Consider the following 23,039-nt stretch of genomic DNA (forward strand, 5'->3'; position numbering starts at 1 on the left):
TACATCTCAGTGAGAGGACACCCAGTGTTTTCCACCCAGTTTCAAAGACATTCTCCCCTCCTCACCACCAGTGTGGTCCATGGACCCCAGTTTAAGAACTTCTACACTTGATGGGATTTCCTTAACAGGTAGATTGGCAGAGAGAAAGCTTCCCCACTCACCTCCCCAGCCAACGAAATGGCAGTTCCCCTCCAGCTGCCCCTGGAGCCTTCTGGATCCTTCCCCTCCCTGCAGGCAGAATGCTTAAACCTGTTGTTGTCTTGCCTCTGCTTAAAAGTCTCTGTGGCCTCCCACCACATTCAGGTTGAAGCCCTAGTTCTAAGCGTGGCCTTCAAGTCCCTGAAGGATCTGGTCCTCCCTATTGGGCTGGTGCTCTTACCATCACTCTGTGCCCTGCTCCCTCCAGGCCTGCCGCAGAGCAGGCCTCCCTGTGAGTCCTGCTCTGTCCTCTATGTGAGGATGTGGGCTGGGAGGAAGCGCCAACTTAGTGCCAGCCAGCTTACCGGTCCCAAATCTGCAACTTATTAGCGATGAGACAGTGGCCCGGCCACTTAACTTTCCAGCCTCAATTTCCCCCAACACCCACTTCCCATGGTTATAAGGATTCCATGAAGCAACATTCAAAATTGGGGGCACATTTTAAACCCTCGGGGTCTAGAAGCTGCCCTCACTGGGGCTGTTACAATAGCTGGGTTCCGCCTCTGCTTCCCTCCAAAGCGCGTCAACTCTTACTCATGCTTCAGGACCCAACTGCCACCCCTCTCAGCTCACTTTTTTCAGATCTCTCCTCATTGTCACGATATCAGACCACCCTATCATCCTGCTCCGTTAGCCAGTATCTAAATTCACGCCACCCGCCACTCCCTTGCCTTCCCCTGCTTTATTTTTCTTCTTGGCGTTGAGTGCTCACTGGCGTAGTATACATTTCCTTGTTTTTTTATGGTCTGATCCGCCACACTCAAAAGAATATATTCTCAGTGACAGCAAAGATTTTCTTTTGTTCCCGCTGTATTCCCTGTGTCTAGGAACAGCACCAGAGCTATAGCAGGCTCTGTAAACATTTGCCAAGTGAATGAATGAATGAATGAATGGAACGCCTTTGCAAATATTTTTTCTCAGAAAGTTGCAGTGAGATAACATGGCTCAATGTCTGACACATAAATGTTCATTCCCTCATCTTTTCTCTTAATTTCTCTCCATCTTGGTTTACCCATCTGTAATACAGGAATACTCAGAATATTGCTACCATTATTATTACTACTACTACTACTACTACTAATAATAATAATAATAACAGCACCAGGCCCGCTTGCTTCATGGAGCTCTTGGGATGACCAGAACTAGACAGTGTTTTGGAAGCTGTAAACCGCATGGATGTGAGCTACTATTGCTTTCTAAGGACACAGGCAAGTCCCTTCCTCCTCTCCGAGTCTCCGTTTCCTCATCTATAAAATGGCACCAGCGACCTCTGCACTTCCTGCCTAGCTGAGTTACCATGAGGAGTGGATAAGATGTTTAAATGCTTTGGAAAGTACAAAGGACTACGTAGAAATAAAGAGAATTATTTAGAGGCAGCATGGGAGCTGTGGAAGTGCCACAGGCTTGAAATCCCAAATACGTAGGTTTGAGTCCCTCCTCTGCCACTTTCTAGCCCAGAAAGGATCTCGGGAGGTTGGTCTTGCCATCTGCAAAATGTGGATATTGCCCAGGCCTCATGACACCTGTTTCCAGCTTGGAACCTGTCCAGCCTGGAGCAGAGCTCACTGCTCACAAGCAAGTGGGCAGCTCTCTGAGGACCTTCTCCTCACCAGGCCGACAGGCTTCCGTTTCCTCTTCAGTTGAATGGCAATAATTATACTAGCCCCTCTGGGATGCTATGTCTTTTAATTAATATTTATAAGGCACTTGGAGATCCTACTTGAAGGGTTAGGTAATGAGCACTGATTCCAAGACTCCTGCTGACTTCTCTGGGCGAAGTAGTCCAAAAGGTCCCAGGCTCTAAATCCGGGCCTCCCTTCTGGTGCTGAGAAGGTTGCCATTTTTCTGGAAAAGCCGAGCTCCACTTTCCCAGTGTTTAAATCCAGTCACTCAGCTCTGACCTGCTCGAACACACAAGAGGCCTGGACCTAGGTCCCTCTGGTTCTGCTATGGAAGTTGTGTAGGAAAGATAGCGAGAAATGCAGGTCCAGATTTGCCCTCCTGTCTCAAGTCAGGGCCGCACCCGTGAGGCTGGATGGGGTCTCCAAGACCGGCTGGTGGTCCAGGCCACAGGGAGCGGGGCTGGGAGAAGACCATCCCATGGGGCTTCAAGACCGAGCCCACCTGTTAGACCTGATGGGTGAGTGGGAAAGCCATTGCCGTGAAACCGGAGCAGGCACAAGAGGTCTCCAATAAGTGATGAGTGGCTGAGATTGGTGCTAGATTACCAAAGTCACGGAATGACCTCGGATCATTCCTGGAAGCAGTATGTTTCCACTCACTTACATTACCAATAGGTTTTTGGACTGAGAAGGTGAAGTTCCTCACCACAGGACACGGCTGAGCTCATCTTTGCTGTGAACTTGGGAGTAGTACCTGGTAAGGGTATCTCAGGGCAGTGGTTCCCAGCACCAGCTCTGTGTGGGAAATACACAGGAGGCAGTTTGTTTGTTTGTTTGTTTGTTTGTTTGTTTAAAACATTAGGATTTTTTTCATAAGCAAACAAAATTAGCCCACAATCCTTCCAGCCAGATTACAACTTTGACAGTAGTATAAGTTAAGTAATGATAATTATATTCATGTAACAGGAACATGCAGATGATGTAGCAAATATAAAGCAAAAATTATGCCGCTTTTCTTCCTACACTGGAATCTAACTAAATGTAAAGTGTTAAAATATATTTTTCCAGAAAATAAGCTTGACTCACTCTCCAGTGTCTCTTTGCCCAAGATCTGGCCCCAGCTGTCTCCTCTTACCTCCTTCACCCTGTCTGTCACAGCTTTCCAGCTCTCTGATCCTCTGGTGCTTTCTTTAATAAACCTAGCCAGTTCTGCCTCAGGACCTCTGCACATGCGGTCCCCATCTACCTGGCATGCTCTTCCGACAGAGGCAGCATATGGCTCACTCCCTCACTTCTTTCAGGTTCCTGCTTACGTGACATCTCATCCGAGAGGCCTCCTTGAGCCACCCTACTTACAGTCACCCCCTCCTCTCTCTTCACATTCCTCCTACTCCTTGCACTCTTCCTGTCCCTTCCTGTTTCTCCCACTCCTATTCCCTTGCTCTGCTCTCGTTGTCTTCACAGCACTTACCACTCCTTAACATAATATTATAAGTGCATTGTTTCCCTATTATCTGACTTCCTCCATTAGTCCATCAGTTCCAAGGACTTGGTCTATGTGATTGTCTTCTTGATTCTTAGTACCTAGAAGGGTACCAAGTACCTAAGAGGCACTCAGCAAATATCTGTTAAACAAATCTCTCTCTCATTCTCTCTCTCTCTTTTAAAGTTTTTTTAATTTTATTTTATTTTTAAGATTTTATTTATTTAGGGGGCGCCTGGGTGGCTCCGTTGGTTAAGCAACTGCCTTTGGCTCAGGTCATGATCCTGGAGTCTGGGAATTGAGTCCCACATCAGGCTCCCAGGTCCGCAGGGAGTCTGCTTCTCCCTCTGACCTCTCCTTTCTCATGCTCTCTCTCCCTCTCATTCTCTCTCTCAAATAAATAAATAAATAAATCTTTAAAAAGAAAAAAGAAACTACTTTAAAAAAAAGATTTTATTTGTTTATTCGACAGAGAGAGATCACCACACAAAGAGATTTGGCAAAGAATTCGGAAGAGCCAGTGGGAGGCAAGCTCCCCGATGAGCAGAGAGCCTGATGCGGGACTCTATCCCGGGACCCTGAGATCATGACCTGAGCCGAAAGCAGAGGCTTAACCCACTGAGCCACCCAGGCGCCCAAACAAATATTTCTTTTATTTATAACAGGGATCATTACTTCTAGCTCTTTATTTGTTTTTTCCTGTAATCCCAGTATTTCCATTATATAGATGGCTCATGGTTCTATTGAATGATGGCTCATCGCTCATTTAACACATCCCGACTAATGGCCAGTTAAATTGTTTATACTCTCTGTTATTACAAACCTGCTGTTACGAATATCCTTGGGCACATATGTTCACATTCTTTTGTGAGTAGATCCTTCAAGGCCAATAAAGACCTCACAGGAGAACTGCTGGATCAAAGGACATGTGTAGTTTACATTTTGATAGATAGTAGCTAACTGGTCAGGAGAACAAGAAAGTAACTATTCCTCCATATCCTTCCTGAAGCTTTACTGTTGCTAAAGACGGGTTAGGGGGAAAAAATAGTGTTGGAGCTTAGTTTCACTTCACATCTCTCTAATCACAAAAGAGAATGAAATTATTCATTTATATTTTGTACCCCTGTATTTCCACTTCTGTAAAATTGCCAGATTACATATTTTCCCTATTTTGCTTTTGGATTGTTTTTTATTTGTTTCAGTATCTTATAAAACAACAACAGCAAAAGTGTCCCTTTTGCCTTTATGTTGCAAATTGCCTTTGCAGTTTTGTAGTTGGTGTTTTGACTATTTTTTTTTTCTTAAGGAATTTTTCATTTATATATGACTAGGATCTCAATCCTTTTGTTGTGATCTCTGACTTTGTATCTTGTTTTTAAAAAGCACCTCTCAGGAAGCTCCTAAATGTGGAGTCATGATGTCTACCCAAAGAACTCTGATTTAATAGTCTCAGAGTGGGGTTGGGAGCAGGACAGTCCCTGCAGAAGTGTGGAACCGGTCACACTTAACAGCCCATAAGCCGCGCTCCCAGGCAGAGCTGCGGCGGCTCCCAGGTCCCTGCAGAGCGTGGTGGGGCTGGAGGGCCAAGCCTCTCAGAGGCAAGAGCTACAAAGAAGTCAGGGGAGCTCAGCAAGGGCTTGCATCCAATCTGGAGATCAGGAGGGCCTGACGGAGAGGGGGAGGTGACAGCCGCACTGGGCCGAGGTTCATGGGCATTGAGTTCCCAGGGCCAAGGCTCCATGACTCATTCTAGACATACATGCATACCACTGTGTTTGGTCCTGTTGACGGCCCAGCCGACTCTGACAAATGCCCACTAAGGATGGGCTCCAACAGGGTCTGCCTGGACTGCATTTAAAGGCTGCCAGGACCATGACTGAGAGAGGCTGAGTTAGGTTAGAACTGACCTTGACCTCACTCTGCTTTAACATTGCCACCTGGGAAGTGGGAAGCATGAGGACAAAAACAATTCTGGTTCTTCTTGTCTCACCCACGAATTTGTGGGATTATAGGTTGGGTTTTGAGGGGAGCCAAACATCCATCTGATGGAGGCATTGCCTCCTTACCAGCTCAAGAGAAGGCAAGATTGAAGGGCTAGAGGAAGAAAGGACCTGAGTCCTCCCAAGGGACAATGGACTGTCACCAAGAAGAACAGTGTGTTAGTCTGCTTGGGTTGTTATAACAAAATACCACGGACTACGTGGTTGAAATAACAGATTTATTTTTTAGTTTTAAGGTCTGGGAAGTCCAAGATCAAGGTGCTGTAGCTTCTGTCCTTGGCAAGAGCCCTCTTCCTGATTTGCAGATGGCTGCCTTCTTGCTGGGCCCTCCCACAGCTGCAGAGAAAGAGCTTCCTCTTCTTATAAAACCTCTAGCTCCATCACAGGGGCCCACCCGCATGGCCTCATCTAGCCCTAGTCACCTCCCAAAGGCCTCATCTCCAGATGCCATCATATGGGGGGCTAGGATTTCAACATGGAGTCTGGGACAAACACAGGTCAGTCCCTAACAGACATATACTCAGACTTTTCCTCTTGAATCTAAGTGTCCCTCCTTCAGTAGACCCAGCCGAGGGAGATAAGGGTGTTGGGCCTGGGTGTGCAGTGAGGGGGACATTCAGGCCTTTAGAAGACTGTGGTTTGACTTTCCATCAGACATGGTATTGAATCCAGCCCACCACCTCTGCTTACCTGAATGACCTTGGGCCACTCATATCACCTCTTGGAGCCTCTGTGTCCTCATAGGCCATGTCTCCTTCACAGGCTTCTTGCAACACTGAGACAAGATGAGGTGGGTGAAGCACAGTCCCTGCGTACATTCTCAATCAAATGTTAGTGCCACCTCCCCCAGCCCAACGAGCGAGGAGCACCACTTGTGAGTTGAGAGAATGGAAATTCACTATAGAGGCCTTTTAGATGATTGTACCTGTTGGATAAACGATAGTTTCTTGATCCACTTAGTTTGATCCATGAGACCTAACCCAACTTTTCATTTCAGTAACTGCAGCGGGCACACCTAGACCCTGGTTCTGGAGTCTGGACTGAGGTCGGGAGGGCACTGAGATTGACATCAGAGAGAGGGAGGTAGGGAGACTGGAGCTGGGGCTCGGAGAGGGATGGATGACAAGTGTCCAGGAGCAGAGGACAGTGCATTATGGAGAGAGAGAGGGGATGGACCATGGCAAGAGATTTGGGGAGATTTGGGGGGACTTGGGGATGCCAAGAGTTCCGGAGAGCCATTGACCAGATTTGAGCAGGAGAGCAGGTAGATCAAATCTGTGATTTTAGTGAATCTCTATGGTCTTGTAGAGAAGAAGTTGGTTTTACTTTTGAAGATTTTCTCTGGCACACCTGCTTCTCCATTTGTAGGGTCCATCACCACCCCATTCAAGTGGACCACCATCATCTCTTAGAGACCCACAGCCTCAACCATGTGCCTGTGCTTTCTCTAAATCTACTGGGGTTACCTGCCCTGCCTCCCAACACATACCCAGTTCACAGGGCAGCCAGAGTGTTTGTTTAAAAATGCAAGTCAGACCTTCTCACTTCCTGCCTGAGACATTTCTATCATATATCCATCCCATTTAGAATAAAACCTCAACCCCTGACCATGACCAGCAGGCCCTGGGCCATCCGGGCCTGCTGCCTCTCCCACCATCTTTCCCCCTGCTTTGTCTGCTCCAAACACTGTCTCACACTCAGTTTGTCAGCACACCTTGTCCTATCCTATCCCCCTGCTTTCTACTGTTCCCTAGATCGAGAATGATCCCGCTGTTTTTCTTGCTAAAACCCCTATTCAGCTATTGTGTTACTCCCCCAGAGGTGTGCTCCAACCACCCAGCACAATTTCTGTTCTCTCTGTTATTCTCTCTTACAGGTCCCTGTTGCCTTCTTCAGGAGTGCTGGGCACAGTGTACTCTAACTCTTTACTTAATGGCTAGGTTCTCCAGCAGAGAGCAAGCCCCATGAGGGCAAGGAGGCCAGAAGTGCTTACTGAAGGAATCCTTCAATCAACGTGTGTCCAAAATGGAGCTCTGTTCATGGACAGCCTGTAACGTGCTCTTCTCCTGGCATCAATCTGTGCATAACACGTATGGGGTCTGTCCTAAGCACACTGATGAGCCCGACTGACCCTTACAACAACCCCATGAGGCAGATTCTATTACTATTGCCTTTTTTTTTTAAGATTTTATTTATTTATTTGACAGACAGAGATCACAAGCAGGCAGAGAGGCAGGCAGAGAGAGAGGAAGGGAAGCAGGCTCCCTGCTGAGCAGAGAGCCCGACTTGGGGCTCGATCCCAGGACCCTGGGATCATGACCCGAGGCAAAGGCAGAGGCTTAACCCACTGAGCCACCCAGGCGCCCTACTATTGCCGTTTTTGAGAGAAGGAAACTGAGGCCCAGTGAGGGAAAGTCACTTCTCCAGGGTTGCCCAGCTGACGAGTGGTCGGTGGTGGAGCGGGGAGCCCACCCAGGCTGGGCAATTGTGGCGTCTGCTCAGCTCCTGGAACTCTTCTTCTTCCCACTGTTCATTCAACATCAGAGCCATCCCGTGGGCCAGGGCCAGAAACCGAGAGTCCTTTGCAACCCCTTCCCTCTCTTCACCTTCCAGCTCCTTCCCCACCTCGGGTCAGGGCACCACGTTGAGCCCTGACTGGGTCACCTCCATCCCGGCTCCTCCCCAGCCCTCCTTCCAGCACCCCTCCCACAGGCAGGTAAGGTCCAGTCATCCCTTCCACGTGCTGGAATCCACACCCTTCCCTGAGTCTCCTCTGCCCCTCTCTCAGCCCTGCCCCCATCCGGGCCACTATAGCAGCTACCAGAACACTCCTCCCACTTCCACGGTGCCCCTCTCAATCCATCCTCCACACAGAGGCTGGAAAGATCTTCCAGAGACAGAGTTCTCTCATTTCCTGCTCTTCTGAGCCTCTTTCCCCGGCTTCCTCTTGCACTTAAGAGAAAAACTAAAATGCCTCTTCATGATCTGCCTGGGCCCCCATGGGTGGGTGCCGGATACTGCCTTCTACCACGTTCCAGTTCCATGCAGTCCAGAAATGGAGGTCTTCATTGTGCACCCCCAACACGCCAACCTCTTTGCAGCCTTCAGATCTGCTTTCCTTTCTTCCTGACTTTCCCTCTTCCCAGACTTGACATGGCACTCCTCTTAGCCTCAGTGTCTTGGAGCGAACGTTGCCTCCTTTAGAGAGTCCTCCCAGGCCAGCTTGTCCAGAGCAAGAGTCCCACTGCCTGTACCCTCTTCCCTGTTTCTCCTCCACATTGAAGATTTTTGGTTTTTTTCCCCAACTGGTGGCACATGGGGTTTGTGTGTGAATGGGTGCGCGCATCAGCCCCGTGAGAACCTAGACCACATGGGGGTATTTTTGCCCAAGAATTTCCAAAGCCTGTAACAGTGTCTGGCACATAGTAGGCACTCAGTAAATATTTGTTGAAGGAAGACTAAGTGAATGTCTGGGATTACAGACTCTATAACTTTGCCCCAAATATCTGGTTGGAGGAGATCAAAAATAATACAGAACAAACCAAACCAAAGGGGAAAACTCATGGGGGCAAAACCCATAGTTTCCAACAGTAAATTCTTGACCTTTTTGTTTTTCTTTCCAAGTTTGTCTGTAAAAAGAAAAAAGGTTTTTAAAAAAATCCCCACCAATTACCTCTGAGATGAGACTTAATATGCCAAGTTCTTGCCTAGAGCACATTTTTACAGCTGAGTAATAAACCCCAGAAAAACATGCCTTATGATGGAAACATTGAACGTGGTCTGTTCGAACAGGGGCCACTGCAGCCGCTGAGATGGAGGAACATTCTTGTCAAGGGAAGAGAGGAAAAAAGGAAGAAGAATTGGATTAGGTAAACATTTATCTAAAGGAGCAGTGTTGTTGATAATGAGGAATTTTGGCTTTCCTTCCCAAACCAGATCTTTATTTGTTTTCTATCCAAATCACTTTTATGACACTTGGGTTTTCTCAACAAGAAACATGCTCAGTTGTCCAAGAGTGGGAAAGAGATCGAAAGAAGAGGGATTTTTATATGTTTGCCCCCTTTGTCAGCTTCTAGAGGGACTCCAAATTCATGCCAGTGATAGGGGTGTACCTACTGCTGTCTTAATTCCCATTTTACCAGGAACACTCTAGAAGGAGATATTTTCCAAGGAAGGGAATTGTTTTGGGTTACGGGAGAACTGGGCAAACCCAAGAGACTGAAGTTTGAAACCTACTCCACCCTGATGGCTGGCTCGCCCATGAGCCTCAGTTTCCCCTCCTGTAAATAGGGATGATAAAGTCAAGGCTGTGAGATGGTGGGCACGCTGCCCCCAAGCCTTACCACCACGTGTGCTGTGAGCCACCAACAAAGGAACCCTCTCTGAAATAGGTACCCAGACCAGAACTTGACCTGACTACCTGGGATGGATGAGTAGAGGGATAAAGGTAGGAACCACCACGGTCCTTTCCTGGAGTCCTCGGAAGGGTGCATCTTACAGGAAATCACACCAACAGATTAAGTTAGTTCCAGCTGAATTCAACTTAGAGTTGATTTTGTTACACTTTTTTTTTTTAATTGTAAAAGTAGGGGAACATTCAAGAAGATTTTGAAAACAAATTCATGGATTATCCCACGACCCCAGCACCCCCAATTATTCTCCCGTCTGCATATTTCCTCTCTACCCATGTGTGGCCTGCATTTTCCCCTCGTAATGGGAAACATGCTCCATGAAAAACAGACAAGATCAGCCCCCAAAACACTCTGAGCTGCTTCCCTTTATATATTTATTTTACTGTGTTTATAAACAAATCTGAGGACCTCCCCTCCCCTTGACACAGACCTTTTTTGGTTGTCAAATGGAATTTAATTTTTAACTTAAAATCTATTTATTTATTTCCTTTTTAATGTGACACCAACTGGTTTTCGAGCTGCCTTTCGCCACGGGATTTAAGCTCCTTGTCCTAACCACCTCTGCCAGTCACCCAGGCTGACACTGGTGGTGTCTGGAAATGGCCAGGCTGGCTTCTTCTCGAGCCACACATGCCACCCCGGAGTCTCTGCAGCTGTACACGTTCTCGCCGTGCTTGGCGTCCGTGTCCTGGCATCGCCTAGGTAATCAGTAGTCAGACACAGAAATGGACCTGGGTGGGAGTGAGGAAACAGTTCCCATCACCCCTCCGCCTCCCAGAGTCAGCTGGTCTCTGTCAGTCTTTCATTCAATGGTTTTCGAAAACCAAACTCACTTCCACTTATGAAGTGCCTTCTCCGTGCCAAGAGCTGAGACAGATGCTTGCTCACCTCATCATAAAAATCCGACATCATTATAACTCAGTGCCATTATGAGCCAACAACAACCACCCCATTCCACAGATAAGGAGACTGAGGTTCAGAGAGAATAAGTGACTTGCCCGAGGTCACACAGTCCCACATTTTGATCCAAGTGACTCCAAAGCTGATCCTCTTCCTCTGACCCTGTGCGACCATGTCCTGGGCCAGTGCCGAGGAAGTGAAAGATGGGCTCTGCTTATTCCAAGAGAAGACCTGGCTGTTGGTTTGAGGACCCGCTGTCAAAGCCAGAATGGGGAATTAATTTCCATCCCACCCCTCACACTTTAAGCCACACCCTGGATTGCTAAATACTTCTATCCGATGCCCATAAGGTTGGACATCCTTGTGACCGCTCAAGAATCAGTTAGGAGGTCATGCAAGGAGAGAAATCTCAGCAATTAGTCTCTAGCTGGCCCACATTCTGCTCCATGGAGAATGGGGCTAATTATGAAGTCAGATGGATCCATTGTCCAGGAAAGCTTACCACACTGTCTTGGACTATTTAGGAGCTGAGCAAACATGCTGGCTGGACGGGCTGTTCTGTACTGATGACAATCTCAGATTCTCCTGAGGCCCTGAAGCACTGCCTCAGCTTCCCGCAGGGTTGGGGAAACACTTTAGAACAAGATGGCGCCAGCCCTGGGCTTCCGGGCTTCCCTGTGGTGGCCCGTGAGAAAAGAAGTCTGCCGTTCAATCCAAGGCTGAGGAGAAAGATGGAGATAGAGAAAGGGAAAGAATGAGGGGCAGATGGAGCTGGGCAAAGACTTCAAGGGCATCCAGGGAGCACAAGCAGGACTCCCCGCCCCAGTCTCAGCACGCCGGGCCTTCCCCGCCCGCCCTCTTCTACAGATGCAAGCCTCGGAAGGCTATTGTTACTTCTAACACATCTGTGGCCAGGTGCTACGTAGGCAAAAAAGCAAATCAGTGAGGATTAGATGAAACAACACTGCTAATTATTAAGCTACGTTGTGACATCACTGGTGACGTCATTGGCAACCCTGGTCCTAAGGCCTGCCCTGCAAGGAAGCATGTCTGTCCATCCACCAGGCCTTTCCCACTTGCCCAGACCCTGATGGAGGGAGCAAGGCCACACTTCTGTTCTCAGTCGCCCACTGCCCTGGCCCAGCACCCCAGACGTGAGAAGCTGCTGAAATTGATCTTGGAGGTCAGGAGGCTGGAGATGGGTAGCTTCTAGGGAAGAAGCATGAGAAACGGCAGGAGGTTAGCATGATGATACTCCACCTCCTTCCTGTGCCGTCACACCCGCGAGGTCAGCAGGGCACCCCTCCAGCCCTGGGAGGGAGTAAATAGCAAGGGTACCTTTCAGCATTTCACTTCTCTCTTCCCTCCCCACCTCTCCATTCCCAGTGCTATGCCTGCACTCCCCAGCATACCTCTCCTTACCCCTGCTCCCCATTTTCCACAGTATGCTCCCAGAGAGTTTCCCAAAGGGGTACGGAATCCTATTAGCCCCTGTTCAAAACTGTCCATGGCAGAAATGAGTACAGAGCAGTGCTCTAGAGGGCCGGCAGAGCTGAGGGAGAGATGGCTTCTGCTCGTGGAAATGCACCCTGGAACAGGGGTTTTAAAAAATAATCTGGCGGGGCGCCTGGGTGGCTCAGTGGGTTAAGCCTCTGCCTTCACCTCGGGTCATGATCCCAGGGTCCTGGGATCGAGCCCCAACCCCAAGTAGGGCTCTCTGCTCAGCAGGGAGCCTGCTTCCCTTCCTTTCTCTCTGCCTGCCTCTCTGCCTACCTATGATCTCTGCCTGTCAAATAAATAAATAAAATCTTAAAAAAAAAAGTTTAAAAAATAATCTGGCCATATCTGTTCAAATTCGAAGTACATTTAGTTGGCTCTAGCAATCTCAGTTTTAGAAATTAAACCTTTATGATAAGAGTTTGACTCTGAAGGTTTGCAAGGATTTATTTCTTTCTTTCTTTCTTTCTTTCTTTCTTTCTTTCTTTCTTTCTTTCTTTTTCTGAGAGTTGTTAGTAATGGGGTGCCTGGCTGACTGAGCCAGAAGAGCATATGACCCTGAGGTCAAGAGTTGACCTCAGGGTTGTGAGTTTGAGCCCCATGTTGGGTGTAGAGATTACTAACAAATAAAATAAGTAAAAAAAAAAAAAAGAAAAAAAAGGAATTGTTGGTAGTAGTAACGCTTTGGAGAAAATTGTCTGTCAATAAGAAAATGGTTAAATGAGCTGCAGTACATCCCCACTATGAAGTATAAAAGGAATGGGTTGGAATTTATTTATTTGACGGAGAGATACAGAGCCCAAGTAGGCAGAGCGGCAGGCAGAATAAGGCTCTCTGCTGAGCAGGGAGAGGGAGACCGACGCGGGGCTTGATCCCAGGGTCCTAGAATCATGACCTGAACTGAAGGCAGCCGCTTAACCAACTGAGCCACAAGAATGGGTTAGATTTACATCTATTTGAAATGCTTAAGTGTCTATGACATGAATTAGACAAAAAAAACAAGTGACAGATGTATGCGTAGATTGATAGAGTCACACACACACAAAGACACGGTCAATTTCTACCTTTACTTATCTAGGCTATTTTGTATTTATATGTAATGAGGAGTATCTAAGGATTCAGATGAAATTGTTAATCCTAGTTATACTGATGGAAAGAGAATGAAGGAGATTATTAATTGCTTACATATCAGATACGTTTTATTGGTTGCAGTGACTATCTATTGCTTTTGAAATTCTAAAAGGAGAATTTAATGAAAGGTGACAGAAGGAAAGGAAAGAAAAGAAGAAAGACCCTTCACTGTCTCACTGAAACCCTCAGGGTTCTGGTTCTCCACCCCATCACTCTTCTACTCCGCCTATATGCACCCCTACTCCCTCCCAACTCTCCTGACACTCAAACACACAGACCAAGTCATTTCAGTTCTTACCCCCTTTCACATACTGCCTCCTTGGCCAGAAAGTAGCTCCCCTTCACAACCTGGCAAATCCTTCTCAGCTCAGTCCAAATGCCACCTCCTCCAACAGCCCTCTCCTGCCCCCCAAAGGTTGCAGAGTCCGTCCCCTTTTGGGCATCCCACCATCCCACCCATCCCTTGTCCCTTTGGGCACTGCATTCTAGTATATCCTGCCTGTGGGACCCATGCTCCATCTAAAGAGAACACACCTAGGCCCTCTCACCTGCAGACTGATGCAGAGAAGCCAGGATCCCAGATGTCTATGGAACGTTTCCTGGTTTGTAAATGTTGGCCCCTTATTCAGATATGTAATCAACTGTGTTCAGGCGACACCATGAACATGAAGGGAAAGAGTTCTGCTGCCGAGGTTGGCACTGGGACTGTCCTTTGACATGGGTCACGGGGTACTCGGGTACTTGATAAGCGGTCTGCCCACGGAATGGGGGACTCTAGAGGGCAGGACAGATGGGTGAGTAGCACCTGTTTTCTGGGAGTAACACCAAAGAAAAGCTGCCTGGGGAAAAAGGAGAGAAATGAAGGGAGGAAGGGAGTGGAATAGGAAGGTACGATGAAGAAAAAAGGACCACGCAAAGAGTTTAGTCATGTTTGAAAAGGATAAGTAAAAACATTTTCTGCCCTATTTGCAATTTACAGGTGTCTTAATTTTGCCTACAGAGTATAGTGATGTTCTGTGAAGATTCTGAAAAAGTGTCCCCTAGGGAAATGACAGTCTCATAGCAGGCACTAACACTGAGCAAGTTAAACAGGGTAAGTGATTTCTAAACAGAACTCCCCCTTTCAAAGAATTCCTCCCCTCCTTTACAATTACTATTAAGCTAGCAGAGAGCCTGGTCCAGGGGGAAACAAGCTAGTGTTTTGAACAAATTCTCCTATCTGTTGTTTACTAATGCTACAAACAGCCCCATACATCCAATGTGCTTGGTCCTCCATCTACTATCTCTCTAGGAGATTTTTCTCTGCAAACCTAGAAGATCGGAATGATCGCTATCCCCAGAGCTTTGCAGATAAGGAATCCAAGGTCCAGAGAGGGTAAGTAACTCGCCCAAGGCCATCCAGCTCTGAGGAGGTGGAGCAGCATTCCAACCAGACTTTATGCTGTTGGAAATGCAGGGCTCCCCCCTGTAAATCAGTGTCAACTCAAATTTCAGGCAACCACCTACATGATTGTTCCCTTGTCTAAGAACAATTGTTACAATTGTTGGCCTTATCCCAGCACCAACAGTGGTATTCTTTAATTAATGTTTAACTTGAAATAAACTTGTTTTAAAAAACAAACCAAGAAAAGATTTATAAAGGGAAATTTATGTCACAGTATCCGCCATCAACCATAGAGGGCTTCCCTCTGAGAATAAGGAGATCGGAGGGAGCAGCTGTTGGTGTTTTCCAACTAGATCCTAGATTGCCTCCTGAAGATCACAGCCTGGCCTTTGTCCACAGGACGTCAGCAATCATTGTCAAGGTGTTAAAGTTGTACCAAGGCAGCCTCCTGAGTATAATGGGAGAATTAACAGATCCCTGAAAATGGATGACTTTCTTGGCATGTGCTTAGATGTTCTGTCCTGCCGTCCTGCTGGGTCCAGGAACTCTGAGCTCTTTTCTCTGGAAGGGCTGTGTCCCCCGTTGGGCCAAGCTTCCCTGTGCTGCCCCCAGAGTCCCGAGGATTCTTAGCAAGCACAATTTTCACAAGCCTCTTTGCAGTGGTCCAAAACAGCAGCCTTAGTGCTAACTGTATCATTAACAATTACCCTACAGGTTACCTCTTAGGCCTCTCTTCTGCTGAGTCAGGCCCTCTCCTTTCTCACGAAGATGACCAGCACTGGAAGGACTTGCTGGCCTGACGTCTCTTCACATTTTATATCCAGGAGCCCGTTTCATCCTCCTGACTCCCTGAGATAAGGCTCATTAGCCCCAGTTTTCAGACTGGGAGAAGGAGGCTAGGCTCAGAGATGTGGGAGAACTTGTCCCAGGACACACAGCTGGTAGAGGATAAAAATGGGGTTCCACCCAGTGCTTCCCCCCTCCCCTCCATGATCTTTCTATGCTATGTCTCCACTCTCCTGGAGACTTCATTCAGCCTGGGGTTAGACAGAACTAGGAGCAGACTGAACTTTTCACTCTCCCGCTCCCTCATCATAAAGCCAAGGAACCGGGAGGGACAGGAAATGCAACTGCCCCCCACCCCCCATTTTGCCTGTGAGGAAAACCGGGAACCCTGAGAGGGGAGGACCTGCTCCGTCACCCAACAAGTGAGGGACGCAAGGGGATCAGGACCCTTGCTTCTTGGCTGTGGACAGGGGTCTGTCCCTTCACTCTCCTGCCCTCCTCACAGAAACTGAAAGCCCATTTGCAAAAAGCCCTGAGCCAGGGAAAGGTGAAAAGGGGGAAAAGTGCCAAGCTGCAGGACACACAGCCTATTAAAGTTATGAGCAGAGGAAGGCTTAACTATATTTAAAGTTTGTGGATCTAATAAAATTATTTTTTCCTATTTTTAAATGGTGGTGACTATTATATGCTAGGTTTGGAGGGAGGAAGAGGATAGGGAGAGAATGACTTCTTTATAAATAACATAATTAAAAAGAGAAATTCTATTTATCTTGAGTTTTCTGTGTCTGAAAATCAGATTCCCCCGTCGGAAACATGAGGATAATAATACCAGTGACTAGAGAGAGTTCTAGTGAGGATTCAGTGAGTTAGTGTGGGTCTCACACTGAGTACATGGTCTGGTAAATAGCAAGTGTCCAATAACTGCTATTACTAGAGGGAAGAGAACCTGAAACTCCGTTTGTAATTTTCTAAATATATTTAGGTCCTTTTCTTTTTCCTACTGTGTAAACACAGGCTTGTTTTATAAAATCTGGGAAATGCAACGAAATCATGCTATCGCTAAAGGGAGCAGGTGAAGTCAATGGTGGGATGCTGGGTGTCTCCCTGTGTCAAGCCAGGAACAAGAGAAACGCAATGGGAGAAAAATAAAGGGAAACCGGTTTGGGGTTTGGGGTCAGATTCACCTGGGGTCCAGTGCTGACCGGTTCACTTAGTTGATACCTGACTTTGTGCAGGAGAAAACCTCCCCAACTCTTTCTCAGGCTGTGAAATGGGGAGCTACTTATGGGGGAGTGTGAAGGTCGGTTCAAAGTCTGGTGAGTTCAGAGTCTGGGGTAGAATGAGCCCTATTTTTCTTTGTGGACAATCAAAAACTCTGTCCCCTCTCACATAAGCCCAAGTTTCGTTCCAACTGTCAAGACGCAGAGACCACTCCTCGTCACTGCCGCAGGGGACCTTCTGAACCCTGTTGGGGGCCCCCATGTTCTCTGTCAGGACTTTGACTCCCGGATTTACTCATTTAGTCAACTGGTTATTTATTGAGACCTTCGCTGCGCCAAGGGGCTCTTCTGGGTGCTGGATGCAGCTCCTATCGCAGGGACTCTGAAACCAGACCTTCCTGGATCCAGATCCAGGAGGCGGGATGTCTGCCTCCGAGGGTTCCGAAGGCGCAGCGCTCAGTTCTGGGGCCCCATGCACTTTCCAGTCCAACTTTTTTTTTTTTTTTTTTTTTTACACTGGGCAAGTGGATGTGCCTCTCTGAGCTGCAGTCCCGCCTTCTATGAAACGGGATGACGAAGTACAGGGGGCAAAGGCCAAGAGGGACTGGGGCAGAGCGGGAATCTCTGTGCCCAGTGCGATCCTAAGGAGTGAGCCAAGTCTTGGACTTGAAAGCGCTTTGCCCTGCCTCCAGCTCCTCCAGAGCAGTTTCTGTTACCCCTCAAAGGTCCGCCTGCCTGTGGCAACTTGCAGCCTCCTCCCCAGACTGACACAAGCCCCGGGCCCAGCTCCAGTGTCCAGTGCCCCACCCCCCACCCCGGCCAAATGACTAACAAAATTCATAATGATTGCTACTGTTGTCTTCAACCTGCAGGTAAAGCAAATCTTGCTTACTTCCCACCAGGCGACTAGGGGTGGGGTAGCTTAAAGAGATTCCGTCTTCCTTAATTAAAAAAATATAATTATGTCCATTAAACAACTCCCCACATTTCCTTTTCCCCTACCTTCCCCCACCCCCTCCCATGCCCAGCTGACTGAGGTTTGAAGCTGAAAGGATTCTGGAAGCCACCAAATAGGAAAGATCAGAGATTCTTACCCAAGGATTCAGGAACCCACAATCCAGGGTGCCCTTTCTCTGTGTCCCCTTGCTAGTTATTTAGCCCATCCCAAACTCAGCGGTGCCATCTGTCAAGGTGGAAGAAGGTGGAAGGAGGTGAAAATAGGAGATACTTCATGGCCATGAGCAATTCCAGATGCCTCCTGTCCCACCTTTAGAGCAACTTCTGCCTCAGGCAAAATACATAAATTTTAAAAACCAGCAAAACCCTGGTATTCACTGGTTATGAGAAAGTCTTATCCAGCCTTAAGTTTCAATTTTCCCCTCCTTAGGGAACCATCAGGGCCCCTACATTTTAGGGTTGCTTGAGGAATAACATAGAGCTGACAGTTAGTAAACCTTGGTTCAAACCTCACCTCAGCCCAGCCCAGGATGGGTGGTTTTTCTGGCTTTACAGATGGACCAACTGAGAAGGGGTGGGTGGGTGGAGGTTTGTGAATGGCAGGACAGGATCCCCTGGATACCATCCTGGATGGCTAGACTGGTTCCGTAGGATGGCAGGTACCCAGCTTCCTGAAACCATCTCTTTCGTGCAGAACCATCAGAACCTGGGCCCGGCTCCTGGGAATCTTCCTCTGGTTGGAGCATGGGTTGGGAAGGTGCCAGCAAGCACCAGTACCCAGTACCATAGGACTGGGAAACAGAAGTGACTCAGAGGTTTAAAGGGTTTCTTCTTCCCTCAATTCCTACCCCTCACTCCAGAGTTGCCAATCTGCTTCCTTTGGAAGAGGTGGGTAGCTATTCCCATTTTACCAGTTGGGATGGGGGTGCAGGGACAAAGCTGGAAAAAGTTGCAGATTCATGGCCTCTTATCCTCCCGCACTGGGTCATTGGATCTATTCAATCTATTGAATAGGAGTCAAAAATACCGCTAATGACTTAAGAAATGGTAATATCCAACACTCACTGAATGCTAGGCATTTCCATAGTACAGATGAGAAAACCAAGGAGATGAAGGGATTTATCCCAAATTGCACAAGAAATACAGGGTTCAACACTGTTTAAAGCCAGGGCAGCTCCAGGATTCGAGGCAGAATTACTACAGACCCTTGTGAGTGTGGTGCCTGCTGCAGCCACACTCCGTACTACTTGTTTTTCTGCTAAGTCTTCTCACCTAGTCCTCACCAGCAGCAACCCTGTGAGCTGCCCGCTAGGATGCCTCTTCTGAAAGAGGTTACCGAGGCCCAGCTGGATGGCAAATGGCAAGAAGCAGGGCGTGGATTTGAATCTAGAGCTAGAGAAGGAATGGAACAACCCTCACACCTGAGACGCGGACAAACCGCTGGAAGTCTCCATGGCCTGGCCCATCCCTCTCCAGGCTTGTGGGGCCGAAAAGTGGCACCTTAGGTGGCTACTGCGATTTTTTCTCGCCCTCTCCCCCCCAACCTGGCCACAGGCCAGAGACATCCTCATTATGGGCTTCTTCCAGGGTCCCGGGTCGAATTAGGCTCCTCCTCCCACACCAGATCTCAGGCCAGCCTCCTTCTGTCTGCGCTTCGACTTCTTCATCTGTAAAATGGGAAACCAATGAAAGTTTGGGCTTCAGGCAGCCTTGCGCAATCTGCAGAGCACTTTGGCAAAGGACCCTTTTCTCCAGCCCCGGCTGGAGCCCAGGTCGGGATCTCAGGGGGCGGGGGCCCCGGAAAACCGGTTTGAGCGTCCAGAACTTCTAAAGCATGGGATTTGTACCCCTCTCTCCCTCACCAACAACTTCAAGCAGCAACCCTGAATGCCAGTTACCCCTCTTCCCGCTCTGTAACTGAAAGTGATCTCTTAAATGCCTGGAAACACACTTCCCACCGCACAGGTAAGACACGAGCTCAGAGAGGATCAGCCTTTTCCCGAGGTCACACAGCAATTGCCTGGGAGAGTGGGGGCGATGGGGGAGACGCACTGTGGAATTCCAGGCGGACATTGGCGCCCGCTTGTCTGCCGGCTTCTGATACCGGGTTCGGAAGAATAGGCAGCTAACGAGAGGCCCATTAGGAGGAATTGTCACTCCTCTGGGAGCGAGGTTGTCCCATTAGGGCGAATTGTCATTCCTCCTGGAGCGAGGTTGTCCCGGCTCCGCGCAGGCTGAGTGCCGGGGCCGAGAGCAATTAACGCGGCTCCGGCGCGGGCAGCCGCCTCTGCCCGGGGCAGCGGGGGCGGGGCGGGGCGGGGGCGGGGCGCCCGGCGCGGCTGGAGCCGGTCACCCGGCGCAGCCCCTTCCCCTGGAGCCCGCCTTTCATCTCCCCGCGCCTGGCGCCTGCCCGCAGCCCTGGCCTGTCTACAGCCCCCCTCCTCCGCCCCCTCCCCCGCCCCCGCCCTGCCGCGGGGATCCTGCGATCGGTCCTGGGGCTTGCAAACGCTAGGGTCCGCGCCCGGCCCGCCACAGTCTGCAAGTAGTGTTTTTGCATTGGGACCTGCGGTGCGCGTGCGCGGCTGTTCGGTGCAGGGCCCTGGTACAAGCGAAATCCCCGCGGGAACGCATGACTGTGGAAGGATGAGGGTCTGTGAGGTGCGGCCACGTGCTGCGCGTGGGATCCCGGGCCCTCCACTTCCAACCTGCGTCACTTTGGGTAGCATACTCAGTGCTTTTCCCTGTAAAATGGGGAAAATAATATCCGTCCGGAGCAGTGTGTTGGAAGAAACAAATGAGATCCTGGGGGGACAGGTACTATAAAGTATCTTTAAGAGTTGACGTTTCGCGCTGGGGTTCCATCTGAAACCCCACTGTTCTTCCTACAAGCACTGCAGCTACGTCAACGTCACTGGAAACAAACCTTAGTAAGTCTTCCCCTAAGCGCCAAAGTCAGTCCTCCGCCAAGGGACGACACCTCCACCGCGCACTTTTAAGACTGCGCAAAATTCTCAGCCCCGGAGATTTTAGGAAGAACCTATCGTGAACTCCGTGAAGGCTGGCGAAGAGCCTGATTTTGGATATCCAGCAGAGAGAAAGCTTGCGATACACTGCTCCTGCTTTTGATATATAGTATTTTTTTAATTGATCCTCTACACCTAGTTACTTTCCGTAGCCTATTGAATTTAATTACTACAAGAGCCATGCCAGGTAAGGATTATTATCTCTCATTTTAGAAATAAAAAAGCAGTTTGAGAGAGGCAAAGTAACGCGACTAAGGTCCCGCGGCCAGGAAGAGGGGAATAAAATGTCCAGAAAACACAGCCAGCGCAAAAGCAAATGCACAGATGAGGCTTTCCATAAAGGGCTAGGGTTCTGTTGAGGGTCGACCTTTTTTCCAGCAGAACTGATACCCTTTCCTGAATTTTCCTACCAGAGCAGGGAGCTGGGAATGGAGAAGGTAGAGGAAAAGGTGGGCAGGCTGATTGCCCTCTGGGCATCTCTCCTGCTCATTTTATAGCCAGAGCTTGGCATCCCTGTTTTGAACACCAGTTTGTTTGTTTTGTCTCTACTATTTTCCTCCTTCTAGCTTCTGAATTTTCTTTCTCTATCTGGACGTCGGGACCTGAAAGTAGTGAGGGGGAACCTGGCTTCTCCTGTCCCAGAACAGTTCATTAAAACAAAACAAAAAAAGCTCTAGTAGTATGTATTTTTAAAAATTTCCCAGGAATGAGCCTGTGTGCCCCTAAACTAGCAAATATTAACAGTGAGTTTTCAGGAACAATTATAAAACAGCAGCTGGGTACAGCCCAACTGAAAGTTGAACCCTTTTGTACACTTTGGCAGCTTAAGGCTAAACGAATTTTAGGTTTGCTTCCAAAATATATAGCCTGCACCTTGCTGGGTACCTCAGAAGGCACAGGGCTTAATCTGGATTTACCTGTACTGTATTTGAGATGCATATCAAGCCAACTATCATCAAGTATGACTCAAGGGGAAAATGCATGCATCTCCAGATAGTTTAATTTTTTTTTTTTTAACTTTCTCTGAGCTTCCAAGTTGTTGGGGGTTGTGGGGGGGGATGTGCTTGGTGGGAGAGAGACCCAGAGGTTTTAGAAGACTGTGTTTAGAACTTCTTCACTTTTTAACTTTTTCAGAACCATTTCTAATCAAACTGAATTAATTGGGCAGTGCAGATCGTTTTTACCCCCTAAGATTCAGATCATGCCTATTCAGGGTATCCTCAACCCGCAGAGTTTCACTCCACACAGGAGTTTAGGGTGAAGGAAAGTGCATCATGGTGATCGGTCCGGGGGTCAAGTTTCTAAGACTTTTGAACTGGGAGGTAGCCTCCAAGCCTTTATCATTTCAGTAATTAAAAACAATGTCCCTTCCTTCCAAGGCTCTGGGAACTGTTTAGTAAGCATCTGATGTGTGCGAGGCCGAACTCGGAGACTTCTATTTATCTCATCGTTCAGGGTTAATCGTTGAGATATACGGGAGAGCAGATGCAGCCTGGACAGGGTCATTTGAAGCACTTTGGTCTTGGCCTGGCGGCCTGCGGAGAGATCCAAGGCCTCTGCGCACCCGTAGCTCCCTCTCCCCTGTCCCTGGGCTGGTACAGTCATCACTAAGGCTTTGAGATGTAATTACCCAGGGTATAATTTGGGGCGGGGTGGGGATATCTATGCCTTTTTTTTTTCTTTTTAAACCAGGTGCAATGAATAAAAATGTGCTTCTCAAAAGTGTATACAGGCCTTGGGTGTGCAAACTCAGAACCCGGTATTTCTGAGATTTGCAAGAGGAAGGGAAGCACTAGGTATTACCGGCGCCTTTTCCTTCCTCCTCCCCCTTGAAGGCAAACACTGGCACCCAAACACATGACAAACATAGGCTCAAACAAACGCAGGAACACACAATACACGTAGTCCTGAGAAAAAGGTCGGATCCGGGTGTCGCCCAGAGAGGAGATTTAAGGGAAAGAAAACATGCGGATTGGCTTTTCTAAGAGTACGCTGGTTTTGTTTCGAGTGGAAGGGATAGGGGCCACTGCTTTAAATCTTCCAGTCGGAACTCTGAAAGACCAGCCCCTCCTGACCACCTCTTGGGCACTCTCCGTCCCTTCTTCTTCTAGGGGTAATAGCTTTCCTTGTAGAACTTTTGCCAGCGGCCAAATACTCTTATAAGCTTCATGGATGTGTTACTGCTTTTAGCAGGGATGCTGGCCCGCGTTTTCAGTGCTGACTCCTAAGTTGTAAAGTCAGCCCAGTTTCCACGTATAGCAGAAGCTTCACAAATGTTTTTTGCAACGTCAGTTGCAGATTTTAAACGTGTTCTGGCGATTGGGGCTGGGGGAAGTGGGATGGGCGCGAGGTGCCTTTTTAAAAAGGGGTCAAAAGAGAGAAGAAATGGGACTCGGCGAACTTCCTCTTTAAATAATCGGCCTTAA

Source organism: Lontra canadensis, unplaced genomic scaffold (genome assembly GCF_010015895.1).
Source record: "Lontra canadensis isolate GAN:19392208 unplaced genomic scaffold, GSC_riverotter_1.0 scaffold5, whole genome shotgun sequence".
Classification (NCBI taxonomy): Eukaryota; Metazoa; Chordata; class Mammalia; order Carnivora; family Mustelidae; genus Lontra; species Lontra canadensis.